Consider the following 12,625-nt stretch of genomic DNA (forward strand, 5'->3'; position numbering starts at 1 on the left):
GCGGGGGGGGGGGGGCCGGGACAACACCAGCTCAACCACAAGAGCCAGATAATGAGCACAGATCTCGAATGATAATTTGTTGGTCGAACACGAAAAGTGCATTTGCTGCTATAACTGAAGGCACGGCTGGCTACAGTGATGCCTCAGACTCCATCTCACTAGGCAGCACGTCAGATGTAGCGCAGAAGGTCTCTCTCCTGTTCCCAGTCCTCGGTGTCTGTGCTGCAAAGCCGTACGTGCGTGCTTTCCTCTTCACACTCCCAGGTTCAGTCAGATTGGTCTCTCCCTGCATGGTTTAACACGTGTGTGAGGCTTTGCAGGATTAGGGCTTAGGCAGTGCAAGACCTCGTGGGCAAATACCTTGGTGCTGGGCTGATGTTTTAGTGCTGCTATGCTGTTTTGGCTGGGGAGCGTTGCTGTCTGTCTTTAAAGAAGATCAGAGCTGCCCCAAGCTGCAGTATTGGGTTTTTTCCCCCTCTTCCCTTTCATGTCTCTGAATCGAAATAATTAAGCAAATGTGTGCTTTGGGGCTGGACTGTGATGCTCATGTGGGAGGGCTCTTCATCTGAACTAGCTTCATGTTTACACCGGTTACCCCCAGCTGACAGGGCTGGAAAACAGATGCCCCCTCCCTCCGTTGTTTTCTAAATCCGAAACGATGGCAGAGCTCTACCTGGTAACCTGACAGGTTGTCTCTTCTGTTTTGTTGAAGAAAATCCCAGATCTGAGCAGCGAGGGTCGGTCAAGCAGCCAGAAGAATCCCCCAGACGTTGATGAGAAATTGGGGACACCCCAAGGACTCTGGACTGCTGGAGAGGTAAGAGGTGAGTTAAAACACTTGCTCACCCGGTCTGTCCTGGGTTGGCGTGCTCTGGGACACCTGGCTGTGGTGGGGCTGCTGGCCACGTGTCTTTTGGCTAGGACAGTGTTTATTAAAGCGTGGCAAAAGGCTCTGGTGTGTGAGCAGCCCCATGGCTGCTGTGCAAAGAGAGCAGATGCCGACAGGGGTTATTTAAGTGCCAGAGGGCCAGGTTTGGTTGAACAGGTCAGAAAACGCACACATCGTGGTGTGGTCGGCTGACGCTGGCTGGACACCAGGTGCCCACCAAAGCCACTCAATCGCTCCCCTGGACAGGGGAAAGAAAAATACACTGAAAGGCCCATGGGTCGGGATAAGGACAGGGAGAGATCACTCGCCAATTACTGTCGCGGGCAAAGCAGACTTGACTTGGGGAACAAAATTAATTTAATTTATTGCCAATCAAATCAGAGTAGGATAATGAGCAATAAAACCAAATCTTAAAACACCTTCCCCCCACCCCTCCCCTCTTCCCGGGCTCAACTTCACTCCCAATTTTCTCTCCCTCCTCCCCTCCAGTGGCACAGGGGGACAGGGAATGGGGGTTGGGGTCAGTTCTTCACATGCTGTCCCTGCTGCTCCTTCCTCCCTGGGGGAGGACTCCTCACACTCCTCCCCTGCTCCAGCATGGGTCCATCCCTCCTATGGGATGCAGTCCCTCAGGAGCAGATGGCTCCAGTGTGGGTCCCTGTGGAGTCACCAGCTCTGCCAGAGAACCTGCCCCAGCCTGGGCTCCTCTCCCCACAGGGCCACAGGTCCTGCCAGGATCCTGCTCCAGCGCGGGCTTCCCACGGGGGCACAGCCTCCTTTGGGCACCCCCTGCTCCACCGTGGGGCCCCCCACCATGGGCTGCACCAGGGACTGCAGGGGAATCTCTGCCCCGGCACCTGGAGCCCCTCCTGCCCTCCTGCTGCAGCCACCTGGGGTTCTGCAGGGCTGCTCCTCTCACACGTTCTCACTCCTCTTTCCAGCTCTAGTTGTGCAGGTTTTCCCCCCTTCTTAGATCTGTTATCCCAGAGGTGCCACCACCATCACTGCTGGGCTGGGCCATGGCCAGTGGTGGGTCCGTCTTGGAGCCGGCTGGCATTGGCTCCATTGGACACAGGGGAAGCTTCTGTCAGCTTCTCACAGAAGCCACCCCTGTAGCCCCCCCACTACCAAAACCTTGCCACGCAGACCCAGTACACATGGACTGCACATGGGAGGCTTCTCCATAGAGAGCCCTCCTGCTTGAAAGCCCTTAGGGTAGCTCTGGGATGCACAGTCTAACTGGAGTAGCAGCGGTCCTGTGGTGGCTGAACTGCTCTGGAGCAGGTAAGTGTCACCCAGCTTTGTGGTGGGAGGTGAGGTGCCGCCTCTCACAGATGAGCACAGCTTAAAGCTCTCAGACCCTCTGGATGTTCTTTCTGCTTTCCTGCACTGGGGGCTGCGGCATCGTGGATGTGATGGACTTCCCTGGGCTTTGCTCTGCTGAAAAGGGCTGCATTTCTCTTAGGAGACCACCACCATCGCCAGCCATGGTCAAGGGGTTGCCCCACCTCTGAGACCTGTTGCGTTATGTGCTTCATATGGAGCTATGGTAACAGTGCTGCTTGAGAGGTTTGGGGTCATCTTCTCCAAGCCATGGGGACCCTGATGGAGCAGGGAAGGAGACCGTGGATGGGGCTGCCCCATTTGGGGACGCAGGACCCTGCAGAGTTGTTCTGGGGAAGCCGGTGTGTGCTGGTGCTGTGCTTGGGAAATGAAAATGATGAATTAAAATTTAACAAGTCTCTAAATGCCAGGCAAGGACATCTTAAGTGGGAATTGTCACCGTTTGACTAGCACAGCCTCCCACTTAGCTAAAACTGCATGGCTTTAATTGCATTGATCTTGGAAAAGCAATAGCTTACACTGAAAAGGATAAACTGTTGGCCAAAATAGCGTGAAGTGTCGTGAATGTTCCCTGTGCAGCTCCCCTGCCCTCTCCCCCCACATCGTGCGTCCCAGGGGCACTCTGCAGCCCCTTTTACCCTGGGTCAGCAGAGTCCTGTATCCTCTGAGCCATAGGCAAGGACAGAAATGCTCCCTGTGTGCAAGGCTGCACGTGGGCTCTGGAGTCAGAAGCTCAAGGTTGAGGGACCACAAGGGTGGGCAGCAACTGATGGAGCCGCAGTGGGGAGTGGGCTGGAGTCTGGGGGTGGGGGGATGCTCTGCAGCAGCAAAACCCTGCCCTCGGCATTGCCCAGTGGTGGCATTCATGAAGTGGTGTGTGGTAAGGACCCCTTCCTTCCCCATCCTCTGTGTGGACTGGCCCACCCACGGGACTCCTTGCAGCTCTGCAAATAGAGCAGCTCGAGGAGGGTACGTCACTAATAATACCAATTACTGTTACATGCTGGCTACAAGGTACACTGGCAGTAATGGGATCCGGGGGGATGAAATGAAAGCGATATAATATGGTGAGATAAATTAGCGTTGTAAAATTAGCCATGGGTCTAGTCAGGGATCTGACAAATGTGTCGCAGCTTTGGTACAAGCTCTGAGCGCTGCTGAATTGGATTTAGTGGCCCAGAGCAAAGCAGATGGGAGCAAGGGAAAAAATAGTTTATGAGGGGTCTCTGTACACACATGCTAACGGTTAACGCTGCTTGTTTCTTCCTCGGCTTTGCTGAATGATACGTCCCCTGGTGCCTGCTTGTACGCAGCAGTGGAGGAATAAAAGCCCAGCCCAGTTGATGTGCTGTTGGAGTAGCTTGAGCCTGGCAGAGAGATGGGAAGGGGGCTGGAGAAGCAGCAGCAGGCTGGTGCTCCTGCCAGCTTTGGTGCCTCATCTGCTGGTCCCTGCCGGGCACCACGGCTGTGGGCTTCCTTGCTTGGGTTTGCTCCCAAAGGGAGCATCAGTGGCGTTCAGGTGGGATGTGTGGCAGGTGTCTGCGCAAGTTTTAGCCTTGTAGGGAGGGTAGAAGGCTGGTTTCTGCTTCCCATGTTACAGCCTGTCATGTTTTCCCATGCCCCGCTGGGCTCTGGGGCAGAAGGATGGCTGGAGCCGGGCATCCCACAGCGCTGGGCTTTGCCTGTTCACCAAGGGTGTGCGGCCAACTCTTTCTAGTCCAGATACACCTTATCCTTCACCCTCTGAGGCAGAGGGTGGAAGCCAGGAGATGCTTTTTGTGCCTTGTGGAGGCTGGAAAATAGATGTGGCCGGTTCCAGTGGGATAGGCTTCCTTGTGGCTCATTAGGACACAAGCAGTCCTGCCTGTGAGCGATGGATGGCCGGTGAGAGCCTCTTACGGATTTGTAAATGCAGGCTAATTGCATGTTTAATGGCTGATGCATTGCACAGGATCTAGGAAGGGGCAGGCATGATTTAGGTCTGGTTTGATAAGGCATGTCATGTGGCTCACTTAATAGTAATTAGAAGGGAGAAAATTCTGAATGTGCTTTGCAGTCCTCCTCAGTGGAGCTGCAGGGGCAGAGGGCTTGCAAGGGGGTCTGTGCAAGGCCTCTCCAAGTGGTGCCACGATGGTGCAAGAGGTGTGGTGGGTGCACGGCAGATGTGTCTGCAGGAGGGGGCTGCCTTATCACACCCCTGGGTATGCAGTTGCAGGGAGCAGGCTGCTGCCCTGTGGAGTTCTGCAGCAGCACCAGGTTGAACAACGAGTCCCAAGGGATTGTCTCAGCACTGCCTGGAGCATCCCAAGGGACTTGTGTGAGCCCACGTGGATGGAGACCTGAGGAGATGAGTTTGTGGGAGGTCAGCCTGGCCTCTGCCAGCAGTGCGTCCTCTTGCTGCAAGCAAGGCACGAGGTGCAGGGCTGACACTTTTAGGGTATCTCAGACCCCAGCCAGCCCCAGGGCTAAGTTGTCCTGGCAAAACCAGTGGGATGGCGAACTGCAGCAGTGGAGGGAGCCCCTTCCCTTGACTTCCCTGTGGAGAAGTAGTGCTGTGGGACCACAGCAGGGAGCAGCAGGACAATGAGCCCGTGGTTGGCATGCTAGCAGCAGCATAAATAGAAATACAGCTTCTCAGGTTCTCGTGCAGCAATGATATATCTTGCATCTATTGACTTTCTTAAACCTCTAAAATACTTTGCAGATTGATCTACAAATCTGCAAAAAGCACCTGTTTTGGTTTGTTTTTTTTTTTTAGTCTAAAGCAATTTTCTGCCTGCTCCTTGTGGTTGGCTCTGAACAGACACATGTTCTCTTGTCCTATTTGAGGCTGGCATGCTGCCACGGTGGTAGGAAGTTTAGTAATACTTGAACTGGATCGATTCAAGCCCATTATCTGTGCTGCCTAGGACTTGGCGGTGAAGGGGGAAAAAATACTCTCCCCAAACGCTTCAAAGCCCTGTGATAAGGACACACGGTTGAGCTCTATTTATAGATGGACAGATGTCTTGCCAAAGCTCTGCTGCTGTCACTTGGTTATGCAGTTTTTGAGTGTTTAGCAGTGTTTGGGTCTGAAGGAATCTGTTCTACCTTCTGGGTTAGGTGCGTCCCCTCCAGGCACAACCCACAGTGGTACTGCTTCTAAGTGGGCTTTGCCCTTCCTCCAGGTAGGGACCTTCTTTTTGGATGGGAAGAATGAAGCGGCTGAGAGGTCTTGTATGTGCTCATGGAGTTGGTGACCAAGATAAGGTCTGACCAGCCATTTCTCACCTTGTTCTTGCATCTTCGTAGACCCATAGGGACCTCAGAGGTCTCCAGAGGAGAACTATCACCAACGCTACATCAGATCAGTGTGGCTGTTTAGCTGAGTGTTCACAGCTGAAGCCCAGACATCCCCCATCTCCTGGGGTACCCAGCCCTCAGCTGTGCCACCCTCCCAGCAAAGAGGTTTTTGTTCTGTTCATCCTAAACCTCCCAAGCAGCAACGTGTGGCCACTGCCAGGTTGCATCTCATGTGTTTTCCTCCTTTATCAAATGCTATCAAGGGCACTTGAATCAGTTCCAGCTATGCAAACTGCATGTTTGGAGTGGTTCCTCAGGCCAAGTTAGCACAGGTCTTGCAGTGTATGTGCACATGCATCTTCAGTGAGTGTACGGTTTCTGAGGAGATGGTGGAAAGGGTGGGCTGAAATGGATCACCAACTCCAGATTCAGCTCCTGGCGTGACAGAGTGCCTGTGCTCATATGGTAGAGTTGCTCTTCATTTTCTTCCATACATTGTTCTGTCACAATAGCCATGAAACTGGGAATGGGAGAACGACAAAGGTTTCATTCTGCCTAGCTTCGAGTGTTGTTGTTAAAGGTGCTGTGTTGGTTTTCTCTCAGTTTTGATCCTAGGACATGGTGGCCTGATGTGACATTGCAGCCATAGTTTTTCACAATAAGTGTGCAAAACCATCCAGTTTGGAAGGCACCTTGGAGGTCTCAAGTCCAGCAGAGACTCTGCACCAAGCAGGAGACAGAGATTGGATGTGGCTGCTCAGGGCTTTATCCAGCCTGCTTCTGTAAGCCCCTGCGTATCGAAAAAGGCTGTTTGGGCCACTGTTGCGGTGCTGGTGGGCTCTCGAGGGAGGAAGAGTTTCTCCTTGCATCCAGCGGGAACCTTTTGGTTCAGCTACTGCCCACTGTCTTTCATCCTCTTGCTGTGTGTTGCTGCAAAGAGCCTGGCTCGGTCTTCTCAACAGCTCCCCTGGCCATCTCAGTGGCCCTGCTGAATTTGCTCCAGGTGATCAACACATGTCTTGTCTTGGGGCTCCCAAAACTAGGAGCAATGTCTTGATGAGGTCTGAGCGCTGCCTGACCTCTATCTGTGCCATTGTTGGCCCCCTTTGTGGCCAGGGCAGGCAGCTGGCTCGTGCGGGACTCGCTGCCTGCAGGACCCATGCTGGCACGGGGTGGCTGTCCCTATGCCCAAGCCCTGCACCCCATCATGGAAATGGGCTGGAGATTTCACAGTAAGTGCTTTTTTTTTTCCCCCCCCCAGGCTTTGATGGATTGTGGCTGCAGGAGGAAAGGAGTTGTCTGTGGGGCAGGTTTGGGGACCAAGACCTGATTCTTTTTGGTTTTTTAGGCATGTCTGCTCAATCAGGTGGAGAATAGTTGCATGATGGCTTCTGGCTGCGTGCCATTCCCAAGCCTGGGAGAGAGGAGATTTCTTCCCCCCATGGTGTTCATAATGTGTTCGTCCACACGGCTCCTGCAGAGCGCTCCAAGCATCCCTTGCTCTGCGCTTGGTTTTAGTCTGTCTCCAGGGTGCTGCTTAGCTTCGCTCATATATTCCTCTGACGAGTGGGCAAGACAGGAAGCAAATACCTTTGTTACAAAACCACATATGGGCTTTCAACGGGTGATGACACTTCCCCAAGCTATCTGTCTAGCGAATGCACTTTCCCCCGCTTGTTTATATTCACAGGAGTGTTACTTAGCTGCTCAGGTGGGCCATAGATGTCAAAAAAGATGTTAGTGTCAGGAGGAGGCTTTAATGCAAGGCTTCCTGCTGTTCCGTATGACGGGAGGTGGATGAGACCCCAGTGCGCCAAGGACCGTGGGTGTGGGAGAGGGACTGTCTGCTGGGTCTGGCACGGGAGCTGTGGCCTGGGAGGGAGGCAGCAGTAGTGCTGGAGGTGACTTTTTACAGCTGGCCCAGGATGCTGAGCTGCAGCCTGACTGAGGTGATCATTCGGCAAATGAGGGCTCTGCTGGAGGCAAGCGGTGTTTTCCAATTAAAAGAAGCAACCATCAGCAGAGACGGACTTTAGTCTGTGTGCAACCATTACAGACGGTGTCACGGTTGCTGGGGGTCTCGCAGCTCCTGGAGGACCATGGTGGTGGTGGATGCCTTGATGGTCTGCCCAGTAGACCTGGGGATTGTGGGGCCACAAATGTGGGGTGCGTTTGACTGGGGTGGGAGTTGGCCCCACTGAATCCTGGCTCTGAGCCATGGGGAATCCTTGTCAGCCCAGAGGTGAGCGTATGGCTGTGTAAAGCAGGGACCCACTGCATCAGATGGAGGGGGGGTAAGTGCAGACCCGCCTCCTCATGGTCCCCTTGATGCCCCAGGGGAGTGGGTGCTGGTGGGGACGCACTGGAGGAGCTGTTCAGTAATGATGGAAATGGGCAGGATCCCAGATCTGGGTGGGAAGAGGAGTGAGGGGCTCAGCGGCACAGACCCAGATCCCTTCCACGGCCGTGGTGCTCCCAGGGTCGTGTTTGCTCAGCACCAGCGAGGCTGTTCGTAGTGGAGGGAGAGTGCAGCGCTGGTGGCACCCCTTAGCAATGTCTATTGTATTGGTTTTCCCTTTACGATGACTTTTTTAAGCTCTGGATAGCTCTAGGAAGCCTCCGCTGAGGCCTCGTGTCTCCAGGGCAATTTACAGCACACACCAGCCCCTCAACATTCGTTACAGCCCCTAACGAGGACAGCTCAGTGGTGCCCTTCAGTAAGATCACATATTACCGGCTCTTTTTTCTTTGCCCTAAATTGTTGCACTTTACATCAAAAAGGAGGGGCATGCACGTGGGGGCCAGCACAATTTATGGATCAGAGATTTATATGCCGCTGCGAAGCTGTATTTTTTCCCCACAGTGACACTTTATTGCCACAAATTACCAAACAGGCAAGGTTACACGAGTGACAGCAGGCAGAGCTGTAAAGGACAGGAACAAACGGCAGCAGGAAAAGTACCCAGAGGAGAGGGGGAGGTTGGGCACCAGGCAGAAATAAAACAAGGCGGGAGGCGGGACGAGCGTCAGAAATCAGCTTGCCTTGCAGCGGGATGCGTGGGTGAAGCCTGAGAATCAGTGTGCCATCTCTGGTGCATGGGCATGCCACGGGATCAGGAGAGCGGTCGGTGGTCTGACTTTGGATGCTGTAAATACCTACGTTTTTCTTTTTTTTTCTTCCCCTCCCTCCCCCCCAAGCTGGTTTTTGCTGGTGGAATTGAAGGTTTTTCCTTGTATGCTGGGTGGTGTCAGCAGGGAGAAGCATCCTTAGAAAGTGAGACTTTATCTTCCTTCTAAGCACCCTTCATCCCTAGCGACGTTCAGCCCATGGTAGGGGTGCTTGGGGAGGTGGTGGTGTCCCTGTGCTTGCCTCTGCACCAGCAATCAGTAAAACACAGTAAAAGCCACCTGTACCATACAGAGCAGGCAGATCCAGCTCCCTGGAGGTGGGAAGCAGCAGAGTCTCCTCTTGGGCTGGCTGAGGTCTTGCTGTCATCCCAACCACGGCACCCATGGTGCTGGAGCTTGGGCTGCTCTGGGCAAATCCCTGGAGCACCAGGACTCCCGCGAGAAAGTTATTTTCAGTGTTGTTTTCTCGGCTTGGTTTTCACTGCTCTGCCAATGTGCGGCAGGGACAGCTGGGTCATCTCCTGGTTTTGTGTGGACATCAGGCTTGGATCTGGAGGCTGAAGGCTAGTGGCATCAATTTTTAGTAGAGGGAGGGAGGTGTTGGGGGGACAGGCAGCATTCACAGGGTTAATAAGAGGTGTTCTGCCTTGCACATGGTTGCTCTATTTCCTTGGTTGCGCGGCGTGGGGAGAGAATGTCCCAGGCTTGCCCTTTGGGGGGACAGGATGGTCACTTACGTTCATCTATATTAATGCATTCAATATGCGTGGTGGTGGATGGGAGATAAGCACCAGTCCATGGGCAGAGGGGTGTCTGCTTTGCTGCTGAGTGTCTGTGGCAGCCCTGCTGCGACATGCTTTGGCTTTGGTTGAGCGACTCTGTCTGCGCCCACTCACCCAAGTTAGATCAGCTTAACTTCAAACGAATGTAAAAACTGAAAGGCTCGAGATTGGCGGAGGTATTAAGGCTGCCTTTGAGCTGGGGATGCTACTCAAAGCTGCCGGGGAGCTGTCACTCTATTGTTCTTGCATCAAAATGCTACTGGAGGAGCTGAGAGCCACAGAGGCTCAGCCACAGCCAAAATTGCATGTAACTAGCAGAAATATGCTACAGCCATGGGACTCACTGCACCAGCCCAAGGGAGAGCCAGCACTGCCATGTGCTGCCCTCCCTGGCAGCAAGATGGAGGGGGTTCAGGTCACCCATACACCACGATGGGCTATTGCACAAGGCAGTTTGACTTGTCTGTTCCCATGCTTGTAAAAGATAATTTTGCTGGAATCCGAATGCCATAAGCCAGGTATTTAATCTTGCTTGAAGGGAGCATGTCTAACGCACGCAGGGCATCACAAACAATAGTAAGCAATCAATAGGCTAAATCCTGAGGTCTCTTACCCAGACTCTGCTGGAGTAAAGGTTGACAAAGTGCTGAGTAGTTACTCGAGACTTCAGCCCTGCGCTGAGGGCAGGAGAAGTGATTGACTGATTTATTGATGATGCATTTCACTATGAATCTAGTCTGTCTGTTAGTCACAAATGCTCATTTGAGCATAAATCCTGGGCTGCCCTGAGCAGATAGCTTCTCCTACAGCAGAGCTGGGCAAAAGGATTTCAAATGAATGGCTTATTTGGTGAAAAATAGTTTTGGATCAGTGGGAATAGCTCGTGTTTCTTTGTTGTGCTTGGCAAATAGCCTCAGCAGAAGAAAGTGAAAGCCCACTTGTGAAAAAGATCAAGCGCTGGGTTTTGACATGATGTTTAGATCTCCTTTCAAACCGGTTCTAGGTTTTCTTCCTGAATCAAAAAGCCAGCTGAGTTTCAGAAGATCCCTCTGAAACTCTTTTTCCTTGCCCTCTGTGCCTGGCTTCTGCAGCGAAGCAGCGAAACGTGGCACTTCTTAAACCTGGCGCTGACTTGCAGCGAAGCCGCGCTTCATTTATTTTTAGTTCACCCAGCGGCGTGAGGGTTCAGCTGCTGGCGGGCATCTGCTCGCTGCTGCTAAGCTGGGTGCCGGGACGTGTAAGGCTGCGGAGGGGCAGCTCTTGCACCCCTGGGTTTGCTCCCATGCTGGGGGACTGGGCTTATCCTGCCTCAACAGACCTGTGGAAGGCTTGGGGAAGGCATCGCAGCCAACAGCAGCTCGTCCCCCATGCAAGGTTAGGTGAAGGATTGACTGTTTCTGCAGCAAAAGAGTGTGCAAGCCTTTTGGAGGTGTCCTGTGGAGTAACCTTCACCCCAAAGCCTCAGCAGCTGGGACATGGCTTGCTTGCCCCCCTGTTCTTGAGTAGTCATCCTTTTTTTGATCCCTTAAACTGAGTAGCTTCTTATTAATTCAGGAACAAAGCCATGCTACTCTATCACCTCCAAGGCTGGTTTTTTTCCCCCATAGTGTTGATTCTTCTTTGTTTTGAGCCTGGCTGCTGCTTCCTACTTCTGCCTTGGCTCCCGGAGCCTGTGCTTGCTGTTGCAGGGCGTGGATACGCCATACGTGGTAGGTGCCGTACGAAACCTCTCAGACAGATTTGTGCATGTGTATATGCCTCTCTAAGTATTTCCCATTAATTAATGGACACTGGAGTCTGTTGTCTGTAACGAGCACTCACTGGCGGGTGATAAATTGCTTGTATGACAAGACGGCAGTGAAAGCTGGGTGAGCCGCGGCTGTCGGCGCTGGGTTTGGGAGAGAGGGGTGAACGTCAGTCAATATCTGGATGGGAAGAAGGGTGGTGAATAGCCCAGCAGCAGAATGCGAGATCCCCAAGGTATCCTGTCTGCTTGCGCTGGAGAAGCCTTCACTGTGGGCTCCAGCAAACAGGCAGCGATCCTGTGCTGGATGCCGCAATTGCCTAGCAAACCCCAGCCCCTTTGCTGCCTTTTGGTTGTGGAGGGAGGAGGAGGAGGAAGGGGTTTGCTCTGTGATGGTCACCCCTGCTCCATAGGGATGCTGACTGGAGCTCAGATGGATGCACTCGAAGCAACCCCTCCCAACCCAGGCTGGGTTTTGCTGCCTCTGCACCCCAAAGAAGGGACTGTGTGCCAGGGCTTGGAATCTGTGCTCCAGCAGTGTGCCACGACTTCCAGCAATCATGCTTGGCAGCCAAGTCCCTTGCAGCGGTGCCAGCACCAGACATCCCTGTCATGCCTTGGCTGCTGGCACCACCGTGTGAATAGTGGCATGAGGCTTGGCTGGGCACCTCTGTGCAAGACCAGTGGGTTTGGTGGCCTCACTGGGCAGCATTTGTGGAAGCAACTGGGTCTATACCACCAGCAACTGGGTCTCAAACCGCCAGCAAGTGGTGGTCGAGGTGCTGTGTTGCAGAGTGATATGAGGCTGGACCTTATGGATGTGCTGGAGCACAGGGTTGGGCGTGATAGATACGAGCTGCTGGTGTTCACAGCTCCTTCAGTCATAGTCCTGTACTGAGGCCAAAGTCTGTGAGCCCCACGATCCCAGCGAAGCAGTGCTGGCACCAAAATCTGCAGCTTCCAGGGGAGCAAGCATGGACTGAGACTGATTCTTGCTGCATCCCCAGTGGGACTAATCCCTGCTGCATCCCTCTGGAGCACACCAGGCTGCACGCTGTAGATCCATCTCCATTTTGGCTGGCGCTCTGAAGCTGAGGTTCAGTCACCTGTTGTGCTCATTAGGGCTCCAGCAGGGATCCTGCCATCCAGAGCAGGGATGCCACTTGGAAGGACAACATGGGTGCTAGGCACCCCGCGGGACGCCCTCTGCCCTGTCACTCTTGCCACCATGCAGGGGGAGCAGTCTGCGTTTACTGGGGAACTGAATTATCTGCTTCCCCGAGTGGGGAAAATAATAATAAAAAAAGTGCCTTCCACTAGGTCATGAGCCATTACCTCGAGGGGCCCTTCATCAGCTGATGAATTCTACTTAATAAAATAAATACTGAGAGAAAATGTAATTGGATTTCATTTATTACCCAGTTCCGCCTAGCAGCCCCAGATTATACAAAAGCA

The 12,625-nt window shown here is 53.3% G+C and overlaps 1 protein-coding gene across 2 annotated transcripts in view; it reads left to right on the top strand.

Moving 5' to 3' along the window:
• CNTFR (ciliary neurotrophic factor receptor) overlaps nucleotides 1-12,625 on the top strand; it is a 215,629-nt gene that overhangs the window by 46,701 nt on the left and 156,303 nt on the right. Inside the window, exon 4 of one of the 2 annotated variants that reach the window (XM_035902723.1) lies at nucleotides 751-817. The gene's annotated coding sequence lies outside the window, so the exon portion shown is untranslated. Of the gene's footprint in view, nucleotides 1-718; nucleotides 818-12,625 lie in introns of those variants that run through there. The other variant, XM_009647268.2, reaches the window with a different exon arrangement.

Source organism: Egretta garzetta, unplaced genomic scaffold (genome assembly GCF_000687185.1).
Source record: "Egretta garzetta isolate BGI_Z169 unplaced genomic scaffold, ASM68718v1 scaffold59, whole genome shotgun sequence".
NCBI classification, from domain to species: Eukaryota; Metazoa; Chordata; class Aves; order Pelecaniformes; family Ardeidae; genus Egretta; species Egretta garzetta.